The sequence below is a fragment of the Rousettus aegyptiacus genome, unplaced genomic scaffold (assembly GCF_014176215.1).
Source record: "Rousettus aegyptiacus isolate mRouAeg1 unplaced genomic scaffold, mRouAeg1.p scaffold_m13_p_9, whole genome shotgun sequence".
NCBI lineage: Eukaryota > Metazoa > Chordata > Mammalia > Chiroptera > Pteropodidae > Rousettus > Rousettus aegyptiacus.
In genome coordinates this window covers 103432563-103448598 of record NW_023416312.1, presented here as the reverse complement: position 1 = coordinate 103448598, position 16036 = coordinate 103432563, and the positions used below count along the sequence as shown (strand labels likewise).

The 16036-nt window shown below is 42.9% G+C and overlaps 1 long non-coding RNA gene across 2 annotated transcripts in view; it reads right to left on the bottom strand.

The window, feature by feature from the left end:
• LOC118607781 overlaps nucleotides 1-16036 on the bottom strand; it is a 106559-nt gene that overhangs the window by 18980 nt on the left and 71543 nt on the right. The window contains exon 2 of one of the 2 annotated variants that reach the window (XR_004952815.1): nucleotides 12664-12715. The exons of the other annotated variant lie outside the window; for it this stretch is intronic. This is a non-coding gene — a long non-coding RNA (uncharacterized LOC118607781). The remainder of the gene's footprint in view (nucleotides 1-12663; nucleotides 12716-16036) is intronic. 2 annotated transcript variants of the gene reach the window in all.

The following is a 16036-nucleotide window of genomic DNA, read 5'->3' as shown; positions in this document are numbered from 1 at the left end:
CCAAAGCAGAAACCTGAGAGCTATCTTTTACATCTCTCTCTCCCTCACTCCCAAATTCATTCTATAACCACAACAAAGTGAGTATGCCTCTTAAATATGTTGTGAATCTTCTACTTGTCTCCATCTCCACTAATGTCACCTGAGGTCTGTCACCCATCATCTCTCATGGCTACTACTAGTGTAATATCTTCCTCATTGGGCTCTCTTATTCTTGTCTTGTCCCTTCTAACCCTGCAGACACCAGGGATTGAAACGATTGTTCTATAAAGCAAATCTAATCTTGTCACACCCCCAATTGAAACTATGTGGCCTACAGGTTAAAGTTCAAATTATATTCAAGGACCTTCTCCATGCAGCCTTCACAGTTCAGAAGGAGGTCAGCAAATATCAAGTCCCTATGTGTGAGGCACTCGGATGGAGAGGGGAGTTAGCACAATTTCATCCTTCAAAGGGTACATGCCGGAACCCTCATCAGCCCTCCACTCCTGGTAGGAGTACAGGACATGACAGAGACCTCAACCACTGTTAGGCTACGAGCTTTCTTAGTATCTTACTCTCTTCATGGTCTGTCACAGAGCCTGGTGCACAACAGGGGATTTCATCAGTAAGGATGGTTAGGTGGGTGGGTGGTGGATGGATAAATAAATGGGTGGATGGACTGACAGGTGGATGAATGGACAGAGATAGGTTCAATGGGTAAAACAAACTCCAGCAGGATAGATGGAGATTGATCATAGAATGTCACTAAATTAGAGAATATAGGAGTAGAAAACAGACTCAGAATCTTGCCCAAACTTATACCTCTGACAGTAACCCTGAGAATTAATGACTATCATTTCCATTTCACAGACGAGCAAACAGTGGTTCACAGAGATTCCAACCTAGACCTGAATTCTCACATTGAAGATGGAGATTGAATATAGATTCCATGTCTGAATGACCTGATTTAAAGCTAAATTTTTTAGCATTTTCAATCTTTCATTTATAAAGTATTTCCAAAGCACCCAATGTGTGTGAGTATGTACGTATGCATGCATGAGTGTGATTATAAATGGTAGAGTCAGTGGGTTCAGACAGACACAAGTTAGAATCTTGGCTCTATCATATGCATACATCATGACCTGTTTGTGCATCGATTTCCTCACCTGTAAATGGGAATAATAGTAATACTCATTTCACAGGTTTACTGTAGGTATTAGGTGAGTATATGCCTGTAGGTCATTTAGTAACCTGTCATATACATCCTTCTCAAGAAATATCAACTTGCCAACCTCTCTTCATGGTGGTTGGTGTAGAGAGCCTGCTGTAACTTTGCTAGCCAACCAAGGACTGTAATGATAACTATCATTGTTTCCCTCCCGTGTGCGCATGTGGGTGTGTGCATTTGTATTCAGTGACCCCACAAGCTCCTTCTGTCTGCATTTGCACCTGTGCTGAGGTGGCTCAATGCTAGTGTGGGTTGTGACCAGCAGAGCAGTGCCTTCCTTGATCTTGCCAAGATAAGACAGCGAAGATACAGTGGACGCAGCTTGGACTCCAGGGCCAGATGGCTCTAAGTTTGAATCTGAGCACTACAGACTCTAAACAGAGTGACTATGGGAAATGACTAAAACTCTCTGAACTCTAGTATTCTCACCTGCACAGTCGGGAGTATAATTTCTCTCTCGTGGACTTGCTGGGAAAGTGATACAAGCAAATGCAAGTGGGCATGTGTTATGGACTAGAAAGCACGAAATGCAGAGAGCAGATTTCTCACTCCTGTCAGAACAGATTCAGGATGCTGGGTCTTTCGAATGAGAGCAAGGTAGTTTGCCTGAGGGGCTGAGCAGCACGTCAACAGAGGGGAGTCGCCATTCACAGAGTGGTCCATCATGCCAGAAGCCGGGCTAGGCACACCAGATGCCCGGGCTCAGCCTGGGTACATGACAATCCTATGGGCTGAATACATTCCTGTCCCCATTTTGGAAATGAGAATGGTGAGACTGAGAGAGGTGAACCGATTTGCTTGAGGTTGCAAAACTACGCCAGGTAAAGTAGGGGCTTCACCCTCAGCCTGTTCTGATTCCGCAGCTGCATTGTTTCTCTGCCACAAGGAGTCAGGGAGGGGTGTGGACAGGCAGACTCCTACCACAGGAGCAGTGTCCCAGGAGGAATGCAGACAGTGCCGGAAACCCCAAAAGCAATTTTCTAACCCTGGGAAAATGGCCTGTAGTTTGGGCTGGCATGCTCAGCGTGGGGTTGTGGGAGGGGAGCTGTCAGGGCCACCCCTCCCCCCAGTTCGAGACATCTTATGTTCGTCACAGAATCTCAGCAACAGTCAAGTCAAGAAGCCCCTAGAGACCTCCGATATCCTACTGCTCATTTGAATTCCCTGGAGATTCAGCCACCCGAGCCTGGGTCCAACCCCAGAGATTCAGATGTCACAGGTGTGGGGTAGGGTCTGGGCATCTGGATTTTACTCCAACTCATGGAATACTCCCTTGCCCCATATTCTATACACACCATTTTAAAGCTGGAGAAGCAGAGGCACAGAGACAGGGTGCACAGCCTGGAACTCATGTCTCTGGCTCTCGTTAGGGCTCAGCCATATGAGAATGCCTTTCTCAGGGCGCCAGTGAGGTAGATAAGATAGGGTCCTCACAGCTGCAGAAAGTAGGAAAACAACAGTTCTGACTAGATGGGAGTTAAAAGCATCTCAGTACTGTGCTGGGTTCCCCTTCCCCTACCCAAGGCTTTATGCCCTCCTCCACTTCCTCTGCAGCTGGCCAAAGGATCAGGACCCCTGGGTCTAGGACCTACCTCTGCTACCAGCTCCTTTTGGACCTTGGGCAAATCCCTTTCCCTCTCTGGGTGTCAGTGTTACTAATCTACAAAATGGGATTAGACTCCAATATCTCCTAAACTAAGACCTCTTCCAGCTCTGACATACTTTGGTTCTAGAAATGATAGCATTCAACAGATCTGGGTTGCGACCTTAACTGCATTCGACAAGTCTGAGCCACAGCTGCCTACTCTATAGAATGGGAATAATTGCTAAGTGACATCAGCCACATTCTCTGTTCATTGTAGGTCTATGCTCCCTGTCCCCTAAACTAAAGTGCATGGTGGTGGAGAGTGGTCTCAAGTCAGAAGTTCGCAAGTCTCTGATTCTTCCTTTACCTGACTGCTCCAGCTCCACTGAGCCTCAGGACAGGGTCAGATGGAGGGAGGCTTGGGGCAAGTAGTCTCTGGCAGGGTGGAGGGAGAACTTATGCAGCCAGGTCCTATCTCTCCACTCCCAGTGGCCATCAGTGGAGTGTGGGGCCACCAGCCTGTGCAGCCATCAAAGTCTCCTCAGAGCTGCTCTCATAGCCCTCAGTGGTATGAGAAGAAAGGAAGTTGTCAAGTGTAGGGGTGGCCCGCCTGGAGGCCTCAGAAGAGAAGCTGCCAGGCCTGAAACTGGAGGGTTGGCCCTACAACCCAGCTTCAGTGGGGAAGATGGTGAGGCCAGCTTGCAGGTGTGGAGGAGAGCAGCCTGGAGGCAGAAACCCTGGAGAATGCCTCTCTGTCCTCTCTGGACAGCATTTATAACAGCCACCTTTTTCCCAAGGCCTTCTGTGTCCTGGGTGGTCTGTCCATGGGATAGAGCTGAATTCTCTAAATAAGAATGAGGACTCTCATTTAGTCCCATGTCACACGTACTGCAGATGAGGCTGCTGAGGCATAGAGAGGGAAGGGACTTGCTCAAAGCACCATAGTCAACGCGGCAGTCTGGATTGGAACCCAGGCGAGCTGACTGCTGTGCCACCGTTATTTCCTCTCCACCCAAGGACCTCCAATAATAGCAACAACGCTTATGATAGTGCTTCCTATGCACCAGATGCTGTTCTAAGTATTTCATATACATATTAATGCATGTGACCTGTGCAACAACACTACTAGGTAGTTACTACCATGAGGTACAAATGAAGAAACCGAGGCCCAGAGCATTCAAGTAACTTGCTTCTGAGTTGCAACTTACAACTTGGAGTAGTCAAACCTCATAGTCCATGTTGTATATTAGGAAGCTCCATCTGCACCTACACACATCCTCTTACTCACCCCACACCCCGCACACCTCAGTCTGGGTCCTTACTCTTCCTCAGATGGCTGTTTATGGTTGTGTGGACTTGGACAAATAAATCATTTCATCCTCATTTTTCTGGGCTTTGATTTTCCCCTAGAAAGTGGGATGAATGGACCAAGTGATCTGTAAGGACCTTATCTGCTCTTCCATATCATTAATCTTAGACTCAGCCCCCATGCCTCTGGCTGGGGCCAAGGGCCTCAGGGTATCTCTACCTTCGTTCCTCCATCTCTCTCCTTTCCTATGAGTTAGTAGTGGTTCAGGCCTTGGCTTGGCAGGGACAAAGGAAATTTAGTCCAGCCAGGCCACCAAGGAAAGTGGTTTCACATGATAGAGGAGTGGAATTGCAACCTACCAGAGTCCAGCTCTCATCCACCTCCTTACTTGTCAGCCCATCTCTTGGCATATGTGTGGGCCTGCCAAGACACCTTCCAGTCTCCATTCCTCAGGGCCCAGTTTCCTGAGCTCTTTCCTTCTAGCTCCCCAACTCTATTTCAGCTTTGATTCATTGTTGCACCTGAAACCTGGAGCCAGTAGCTAACCAAGACATAGTGACCCCTCCGTTCCCCTGAGCTGCTGAAAATAATGGCAGTCACTACCACACAAGATGCACTCATTTCCACAAGAGGGTCATTCTGTCCACAGTATGAAGAACACTCTCTGGCTAAAGAATGACAAAATACCACCCTGGAGCCCAGCTTGGCAGCATCCTAGACATTTGCCTCTGGACAAGTTCCTCACCCTCTGAGCTTCAACTTCCTCATCTCTACACTGAAAAATGTGATTACGATCTCACTAAGCTGTTGGAAAGATTCAGCATTGTAGTGGACGACTATCTCAGAGCACAGTGTTTGGACTGGAGTAGGAGGTCAACAAATAAGATTTAACTTTGAATCCCACATCTGTTTGATCTTAGGCAAGTCAATGAATCTCAGTTTTCTGAGCTCGGAGACAAGCATAAAAATTCTTGTCCAATGAGATTTTTATAAGGAAACAATGAGATAATGAATGTAAAATCTAAGCATGGTGTCTAGCAGATGGTAGGGGATCAAAAGTATGTTACCCTGCTGCACCTAGCTCCATGAACAGATATGAAACTATTTGGCCCTAAACATACATAAGTGCATAAAACTTTATGTGCCTAATAACATCAATATTACACAAATCTTTCCAGAGAATAGAAAAAGAAGAAAACCTTTCCAACTCTTTATATGAGGCTAGCCAAATAACTAGATGAATCTTGATACCAAAGGGCATTATAAGGGCATTTTAAGAAAGAAACATTACAGATCAATCTCTCTTATAAACGTGGATGAAAATTCCAAAATCAAAATATTAGGAAATTGAATCAAAAAATATATTAAAAGAATAATTCCTCATGACCAAGTGAGATATATGCCATGATTTTAAGAGTGAAAAATCAATGAAACAAAAGACCTGGCTCTTTGAAAATATCAATAAAATTGACAAATTTCTAACAAGACTGTCATAAATAAAAGAAGAGAGAAGACACACATTACCAATATTGGGAATGAAACAGAGGATATCGATACAGACCCTGTAGACATCAAAAGGACAATAAGAGAACACTGTGAACAACTCTACATACATGAACTTGACAACTTAAAATGAAATGGATCAATTCCTTGAAAAGCATAAACTACCACCACTTATCCAATACAAATAGATAATTTGGATAGTCTTATAACTATCAAAAAATGAATTTTTATTTAAAAACTTACCCAAGAAGAAATCTATAGACATAGATGGTTTCACTAGAAAATGCTACTGAAATTTAAAGAAAAATAAACACAATTTCTATATAATCTCTTCCAGAAAAAGGAAGAGGAGGGGAGACTTCCCAACTCATTTTACAAAGCCAGTGTTAGCCTCACACTCAAACTGGACAAATACAGTAAACAAAAAGAAAACCACAGACCAATATCCCTCACAAAAATAGAACAATTCTCAATTAAACATCGACAAATAGAATTCAATAATATATAGAAAGAATTATACACCATAACCAAGTGGGGTTCATTCCAGGAATACAGATCTGGTTCGATACTTAGAAATTAGTCAAATGTAATCCACCATATTAATAAGATAAGAAAGAAAAACCAAAGAACTTTTCAACTGATACAGAAAAAGCGTTCTAGTAGGGGAGGAGGGAAGAGGTTGACAGGGTAAAGGGAGTCAAATATAGCGGGGTTGAGAGGGTGAAGTGGGTAAAGGGAATCAAATATATGGTAGCTGAAGGAAACTGGACTCTGGGTAGTAATCACATAATAGAATATATATATATATATATATATATATATATATATATATATATATATATATATCAAATTATAATGTACACCTGAAAATTATATAATTGTATTAACCAATATTACCCCAATAATCTTAATAAAAAATAAAGGTCAAAAAACATAAAAGACATGAATAGATAAGAAAGAAAAAGAATTCTACAAAATCCAACACCCTTGGATTAGTAAAACATAAAAAGTTAGGAAGAGAGTGAACTTCTTCAACTTCATAAAGATCATCTACAAAATCCTACAGCTGACATCATACTTAATGGTATAAGACTGAATGCTTTTCACCCTAGACTGGGAAAAAGACAAGGATGTCCACTCCCATCACTTTTATTCAAAAATAGTGATGGAAGTTCTAGTCGGTGCAATAAGGAAATAATGAAAAGAGAAAAGAAAGTAAATGAAAAAAAGAAAAGGCATACAGATTGGAACAGAAGAAATAAAATGGTTCTCATTTGTAGATGACATAATTGTCTACATAAAAAATCCCAGAGCATCTATAAAACATTTCCTAGGCCTAATAAGTAAGCTCATGAAGGTCACAAGATACCAAGATAAACATACAAAGATCAGTTGTATTTCTATGTACTACCAATGAACATATAAGCTCCAGAATTTTAAATACAATGCCACTTATAATCTCCCAAAAATTTTTTTTAAAAAGAAATAATTAGGAGTAAATGCAATGAAACATGTGCTGAACTTATATGTGGAAAATTTTAAAAATGCTGATGAAAGAAATTAAAGATGATGAGACATATCCAGGTGTTCATAGATTGGAAGATTCAACATAGTAAAGATGTTAATTCTTTCCAAATTGATATAAAGGTTTAATGCAATTCCTATCAAAATTCCAGGAAGCTTTCTTTGTAGATATAGACAAGATTATTCTGAAATTTATATGGAAAGTCAAAAGAACTAGAATAGCTGAAACAATTTTGAAAAAAAGAAGAATACGGTGGGAGGAATCACTCTACTTGATTTTAAAACATTATACAGCTACTATAATCAAGACTGTATGTTACTAACAGAAGGAGAGATATTTAGATCAATGGAAGGTAATAGAGAACTCAAAAACAGATCCACACCAAAAACATCTGACTCATTCCTGACAAAGGTACAAAAGCATTTTGGAGGAAAGATAGTCTTTTCCACAAGTGATGCTGGAGCAATTGGACATTCATTGGCAAAAAAATGAACCGTGACCTGAAATTCACACCTTACACAAAAATTAATTCAATGAATCATACATTTAAATATAAAACACAACAGAACAGATAATTTAGCAGAAAATATGAAAAAAGAAGAAAACTTGAGAGAAGATCTTCAGGACTTAAATATTGATGAAGAATTCCTAGCTATGACACCAAAAGCATGCCCCATAAAAGAAAAAAAATGGATAAATTGGACTTTGCTGAATTACATACTTTTGCTATATGATGAAAATGGATGAAAAGACAAACAACGAACTGGTAGAAAACATTTGTAAACCATGTGTTTGACACAGGACTTAAATCTAGAATATATAAAGAGTTCCTAAGACTCAACAGTAAAACAAAACAGAAGAAAACAAAAGAAAACAAAATAAACAATCCGATTAGAAAGTGGGCAGAAGACATGAAGAAACATTTCACCGAAGAGGAAATACAGATGGCAAATAAGCACATGAAAAGTCAGTCAACATCATTAATGCAAATTAATGCAAATTAAAACCACAATGAGACATCACTACCTAGCTACTCAATGGTTAATTTTTTTAAAATGTGACAATACCAAATGTTAATGAGGGTACAGAGAAACTGGATCCTTCATGCATTGCTGGTGGGAATGTAAAATGGCACAGCTACTCTGAAAAATGGTTTGGCAGTTTCTTATAAAATTAAACATGCAAGTAAGTACCTTATGAACCAGCAATTTCACTCTTGGAAGTTTCTATCAGAGAATTTAAAGCTAACTTTCACACACAAAAAATTTATACATGAATGTTTATAGCAGCTTTCTTTGTAATCACACCAAACTGAGGACAGCCCAGATGTCCTTCAACGGGTGAATGGTTAAACAAACTGTGGTACATTCATACCATAGAATACTACTCAGTAACAAAAAGGAACAAACTACTGACACATGAAACAGCTTGGATGAATCTCCAGAGAATTCTGCTCAATGAAAAAGCCAATCCCATATGGTTACATACTGTATGATTTCATTATAGAGTGTTCTTGAAATGACAAAATTATGGAAATGGAGAACAGATTAGTGGTTGCCAGGGGTTAAGGAGGATGTGGGGTGGGAGGGAAGTGGGTGTGGCTATGAAAGGGCAACGGGAGGGATCCTTGTGGGATGTTCTGCATCTTGACTGTGTCAATGTCAGTATCCTAGCTATGATAATGTACCAGATTTTTGCAAGATGTTTCTATTGGGAGAAACCGGGTAAAGTGTACACAGGATCTCCCCATATTATTTCTTACAGCTGCATGTAATTCTACAATTATCATTAAAATTTTTTTAAGTTTAATTTCAAAAATTAGTGAATGGAATTCAGCAATATATTAAAGGATAATTCATGACCAAGTGAGTTTTAATCTGGGAATTCAACGGTGATTTAAGAATAAAATTTCAAAGATTGTAATTCACCTAACTGGAAAAAGGAGAAAAAAGTCATGACAGATGCATAAAAAGTATTTTACAAAATTCAATGCCCATTCATGCTAAAACTCTCAGCACACTAGGAATAGGAAGGACAGACTTAATGGTAAAATACTGAGTTTTCATACACTGAGATTGGGTGTAAGACAAAGATGCCCATTCTCACCATTTCTTTTCAATGTTGTACTGAAGGTCCTACTCAGTGTAATAAGGCCAGCAAAAGGAATCAAACATTTGAAAGGAAAAAGTAAAATTGCCATCATTTGCATTTGACATGATTGCGTACATAGAAAGTCCAGAAGAATCTATAGACAAACTATTAGAATTAATAAATGAACTTAGAAAGGTCACTGGATATAAGGTCAATATGCAAAATCATTGTGTTTTTATAAACCAGCAAACAATAGAGAAAGAAAGTTTTAAATACTCTACCATTATAATAGCATAAACATCAAACACTTAGGAATAAATCTAGTGAAAGATGTGGAAGGCGTCTACACAGAAAACTAAAAAACATAATGGAGAGAAGTTAAAGAAGACAAATAAATTAAGAGATAAACCATATTCACAGATCAGAAAACTCAGTATTATAAAGATGTCAATTCTCCCCAAATTAATCTACAGACTCAACGTGATCTCATTTGAAAATCCCAGTTTTTTTTTATGCAGTGGAAACTGACAAATTGGTCCTGAAATTCAGATGGGAATGCAAAGGGCCAAGAATAGCCCATTTAATCTTGACAGAGAAGACCATAGCTGGAGAATTCTTACTAACAGATATCAAGACCTAGGAAGTTTTAGTAATTAAGACATTGTGGTATTGGCACAAAGGTATAGAAACTGACAAATGGAAAAAAAAAACAGAAAATTCAAAAGGAGACCCACACATATACAATCACCCAATTTATGACAAAAATGACAGTATAGTACATTGGAGACTTTTTAGAAAAATAAATGGTTCTGGGTCAGTTGGATAGCCGTGTGGAAAAAAAAATTATCTTGACCCCTACCTCACATCACACACAGAAATCAGTTCCAGATGGATTGCAGATATAAATGTGAAATGCAAAACAACAAAGCCTTCAGAAGAAAATGTAGGGGAACAACATTGTATCCTTGAAGTAGACAAAGATTTCTTAAATAAGATAGGAGAAACATATTTTATCTATGAAGAAAAAAGTTGATAATGTGGACTATATAAAAATAAATGACAAAAAATCATAATCAAGAATATATTAGGTGACTCAATAGAAAAATGTGCTGATGACTTTGACAGACTCTTCATAGGATAAATATTGTGGCCAATAAACATATGAAACAGTGTTCTACTCTGCTGGTGGGACTGAAAATTGGTACAGCCACTATGGAAAACAGTATGTAGGTTCCTCAAAAAACTAAGAATCGATCTACCATATGATCCAGCAATCCCTCTACTAGGTTATTTATCCTAAAAAATTGAAAACCCATATCTGAAAAGATATGTGCACACCGATGTTCATAGCAGCATTATTCACGGTGGCCAGGACATGGAAGCATGTCCATGAAGTGTCTTACGATAGATGATTGGATAAAGAAGCTGTGGTACATATATACAGTGGAATATCACAGCCATAAGAGATGAAATACTGCCATTTGCAACAACATGGATGGACCTTGAGCAATTGTGCTAAGCGAAATAAGCCAGAGAGAAAAAGTAGAAAATCACATGATATCGTTTATATGTGGGATATAAACCTAAAAGCAATAAACAAACAGGACAAAGAAATAGAGATTCATGGACATGGACAATAGACTAGTGGTTACCAGAGGGTAGATGGGGAGGTGGGAGGTAAATGGGATAAAAGGTGTCAAATACATGATGACAGAAAGAAACATAACTATGGGCAGTGAACACACAGTACACTATATATTCACCTTATTGTTGAATTGAACACCTGAAATGTACTGGATTTTGTTAACCGATGTCACCATAAGAAAAATAAAGTAATTGATTTTTTAAAAAAGAAACAGTGCTCTACTGAATTAGTCAAAAGGAAAACGCAAATTAAAGCCATAATGAGATACCACCATATACCCTCCAGAATGGGCAGAATCAAAGAAAAACCCTCCTGCACCTCTGGTAGGATGGTAAATTGGTACAACCACTCTGGAATACTGGGAGGCAGTGTCTGCTTAAGTTGAGCATGTGCTTCCCCTATGACCCAGAAATTCTGTTACCAAAAGACATGCACACAAATAGTTAGAACAGCCTTATTTATAATTGCCCAAACCTTGAAGTTACCCCAATGCCTAGGAATTGAATTGGAAATGGTGGCAGAATAGAGCAGGAGAAGTTTGTGGCAGGAGTCCAGGCAGGAAATGGTGGTGACAGCAGCAGTGGGGAAGGTAGGAGCGCCACATGGAGCTAGAACCCACATGACTCAGAGACAGATGAGATCTAGGAAGTGATGGGGAAGCAAGAGCCCAAGCTAAGGCCCTCCAACCAAGCTTCCTGGGAGGACTTCCGTTCATTCACCAAGGAAAGAAACCCTAGAGGTGGGTGTGGAGGATGAGTTTGGTTTGGTAAGCACCGGGATCAAGGTGCCTGTGGGACCAGGAGAGAAGGTAACACAGAGATCTGTGACAGTGCAGAGTCCTTAGCCTGCACTCTTTACCTATGGGTCACTAGAGGCTAGTGGGCAAATGTCATAATAAGAAGAGAAGTGGGCACGAAGATAAGGGTCACCCAGCCTTTGGCCTGATCCAGGGCTGCATGGAAGGCAGATGGAAGGTCAAAAAACAAGACCAGGGGCACCATTCTTTAGCCCTGTTTTCTGCCCCTATTGAAGCAGTGCTTCTATTTTTTAAGACCCGAGGCCCCAGCTCTGCTCCTGAGGTTCTATAGATTGCATTTTAGCAGCAGTGGGCAGGGGGCTCCTCCATCTGTGTCTTTTCCCATAAACCTTCACTGCTCAAGGAGACGGTCCACTGACCACCCCCTCTCCTTCATCCCAGACTGCATTTCAGGACCATGCCCCCTGAAGAGTGAATCTGATCCATCTCCTCCTCCTAGCCCCTACAAGGGGCAATACATTTTCTAGCTTAGATCTCATACCTCACTCTCATATGTCACATAAGTTAGAGCCTTCGGTGTATAAATGGGGAAATTGAGGCCCAGAGATAGGGAAGGATTTGCAGAAGGTCATCAAGAGAGAGTAAATGAGGGAGCCTGGGCCAGAGCAGGCCTCCTAATGCTCCAAGCCTTGATTTCTTTTTCTCCTTTTGAAAAAGAAAAGGAGAAATAGAAAAAGGAGAGATGGCAGGACGGAAAGAACTACTGAATAAAAGAGGCACAGGGAGGCGTAAAAGAGATGGGGACAAACTCCAAGAGAAAAGAGAGAAAGGGAGAGCGGGATTAAGGGGGTGAGAGAGGAAATAGAGAGATGCAGAAAGACAAAGAATGAAAAAAAGAGGGAAAGAGAAAAGAGAAAAATGGAAAGAAAGGGGCTGGCAAGTAAGTAGAGCAGGCTGGACTTCCAGCTCCCTCAGGGGCTGCCAGGAGCTTAGCCCACAGCCCTGTAGAAGGCAGAGACGGGTGGCCCCAGAAATCCTTACCTGCCAAAGCCCATCAGCCCTCAGAAGCCCAAACCAGAACTGAGCAGTCGATCTAAACAGAAAACAAACAGAGCAAAATGAAAACATGCTGGCCGTCCCCACCCCCACCCCTGGCTGGGGCTCCGTGCATTCATTGGCCCCCAGGAGGCCACTGGGAAAGCGAGGCACAGCTTTTGCAACCCTCCTCTCTCTGTGGTCTCCCAACCCATAGCCACCCCCCACCAAGAGCCATAGATTCAGCCATGGTGCCAAGATGCCATGGTGGGAAGGCGCATGGCTTGTGGGCCCTGGGGGGCTGGTGGAGCACTGTGTTCCTGCCCTTGGCCTGGCAGAGAAGGAGTAAGGCCAATGGAGGACTGATAGAGAGGTGAAGCAGTGGGAGACAGAGATGTGACTCTCCCCCATGCAAAGCTGGGCATTATTGACCAGCCCAAAGCCTGTCCTGGGTGTGATACGGGTGACAAGGCAGGCAGTGAGGGCAGGAGGAACAGGGTGGTGGCAGGGTTGAGAAGGGGGCACACTTAACACTTACTATTACTGCCAAACACAAGACCGATATTAATTATCACTTGTATCATTATTAGTAAGTTATAATATAACAGAAACTCTCTTTTCATAGCTTCTAGCTCCAGAGCCCAATGGAGACAAACTCGCTGGATCCTCATAGTCCTACCTTGCAGTACTGAGCATAAATCTTTCACAGAAGGGGAAACTGGGCCTGGGAGATGAACTGACTTGGCACACAGCTGGCAGACGGTTGAGCCTGGGGTAGGTGAGAGCAAGTTCGTGTACTGTGACTGAGATGTAATGACAAGAACCAGCATTTAAGAATGAAAATGTATCTCTCTAAACTCAGGGGCATCTCCCATCCCTAAGACCTTCTCACATCATCCAAGGAAGCACACAGATGTGAGCACTGCATGTAGGGGTCACCCTAAGATTGAGGGAGGTGCTCAGAGGCTGGCACCTCCTTCATGGTTGGAGGTAGGGGACAAACAAAAGTATCCAGTCAACAAATATTTAGGATCAAGCACATATAGTGATAGCGGTTAAGAACATGGACTGCTTGGGTTCAAATCATACCTTTGCTACTTTGTATCATGGCCTTTAGCACAAGTGACTCCATTTTGGCCTGTGCTTTTCTCTTTAACAATAGTAACTTAACTCATAGAGTTTATGACGATTAAATGTGTTATTCCAAGTAAAGCAGTTAAAGAGTGCCTGGTACATGGTACACCTCAAATATTAGTTCCTCATGTCCTTGTCATTGTTGATTATTTGCCAGGTCTAGGCTGAACACTAGGACAGCATCAGTGAGCAAAAGCAGCTGTGGTGTCTGCCGTCATGGAGTTTCGAGTATGGCAGGGAAGGTGGCAATTAATTAAAAAGCACATAACAAAAGCAAAATTGCAGTAGTGAGTACTGCTGTGCAGGAGAGGTCCACAGTGCCAAGAGAGAGAAAAATTAGGAAACATGTCCTAGCCAGGAAGATACAGAAAGTTTCCATGAGGAAGAGGCACTTGAGCTGTGTGTTCAAGTAGGAGTCAAATAACAAAAAAGGGAGAGAAAATCATCCCAAGGCAGAGAGCACACCGTGTGCAAAAGCCCAGGTGGCGAGGATGGAGCTTGGCAGAAGATGTAGATGACCAGACCAGAGCAGACCCTGTAATTCATGCCCAGGAGTCTTGCCTTTATTGTAAGAAAAAATGGAAACAAGGGAAGGATTTTAGGGATGGAGCCACATGTTCAGAAAAAGAGAGGGCCTAATTCTAGGTTGGGAAGGGTCTCCAGCTTGGAGGTGGGGTGAAAGGCCACAATGAGCAGGGTGCGCAGAGACTTCCATTGGCTTTCTCAGTATGTGACCTTGGGCAAGTCCCTTCCCCTCCCTGGGCTTCAGTTTCATTTGTATCACAAATGGTCTCTGAAGCCTACTTTATGGGTCATCTTGTCCTTTCCCATCTGCCCTCAGTCCTTAACCCCGCCCCCCTATTAAGAGGAGAAGGCAGGGAAGATATTCTGAACAGAGTACAGCCCTGCTCCTGCCTTTCCCTCCTCCCTATACTTCCATAAAGCCTGCCCCTCCCCCTTCCAGACTCTGTGGGAAAGAAGGCCACTTGGGGGCCAAGTTCCCTTCTCTTCCTCCTCATGCACCTATGGCTCATCCCTGTCAGCCTCAGGCCATTATGGGACCGGAGGAGGCTCAAGGGACCCCCATAGTGGTTGCTCGTTGCACTGGAAGGCCCAGAACCACAGGCAGCTGGGAGAGGCTGCCCTCGCCAGGATGATGGAGTGGGTGTGACATAAATTTCTCAGGACAGGCAGCAAAAAAACATTTACAGCCCCTCCTTGCCAAGTCTGGTTCCAATCAGGCCCCAGGCCGGCCTGCTCTGCTCCCTACACCCACCACACCGGGCTGGCTCCTCCAAAAGCCGGAGTCACTTAAGGCTTTTGTCTCTCTTCCTCCTCTTCTCACTGTTTAAGAAATATGCACAAAGACACACATACACTCACAACCCCCGCCCTTCCAACTCTCTGTGTACCTACATGACTGTATACATGTGCACGTAGCCATACACACAGATGGTCCTCTGGGTTCTGTGTCCCCACACACATATACAAACAGATAGACACACACAAACACACACACCCCACGCTCACACTGGAAACCAACGCTGGGTGGGCTGAAGAAGACTTTAGGCCCTACCGCCAGCCAAGAGCAGCAGACAATGGCATCCTCTGAGGTTGGGCACCAAAGAACCCCGGAATTGCCTTCCTTCAGTAACGACCCCCAGGCCACTTCTCTCCTGCTCCTCTTCTCAGTGCCCTGGCTGCTATCCAAGGCACAGGAATGCCTGGCCAGGCTCTGAGCAGGCGCCAAGGGAGGCTGAGGCTGAGTGAGAGTGCCTTGGAGGGCAGTTGAGCCAGACACAGGAGCCCCAGCTCCCTCACAGCCCAGTGGCCCTGGGACCTCAGGGGAGCCCTACTCCAGGTCAGGATCACCTTCCTTCCTAGGTACTCCACCTTGTTGCTACCCTCAGCACAGGCCACCAAAGGCCTTACCCAGCCACCCAAGAAGTATCTATCCTTCTTGATTTGACCTGAACAGATTCCCCCTTTCATGCCTACCTGAATGCTCAGGCCATTTGGTTCCTCCAGGCCAAGCTAGAAGGGGCCTCCTTGTTTACTCAAAATGTATGGATTGGTCACTGCCCAGCAGGGCCCAGAACTCAGGCCCAGTTTCTGTCCACAGTGATAGTCTCACAGCCATGGAAGTCCAGGCACTGGGAGAAGGGGAGTCTCTCCAAGCACAACGTGGGAAGGACTTCGGGGCTACAAGCATCCAATGACTGTTTTGCTCCTTCTTTCCCTCAAA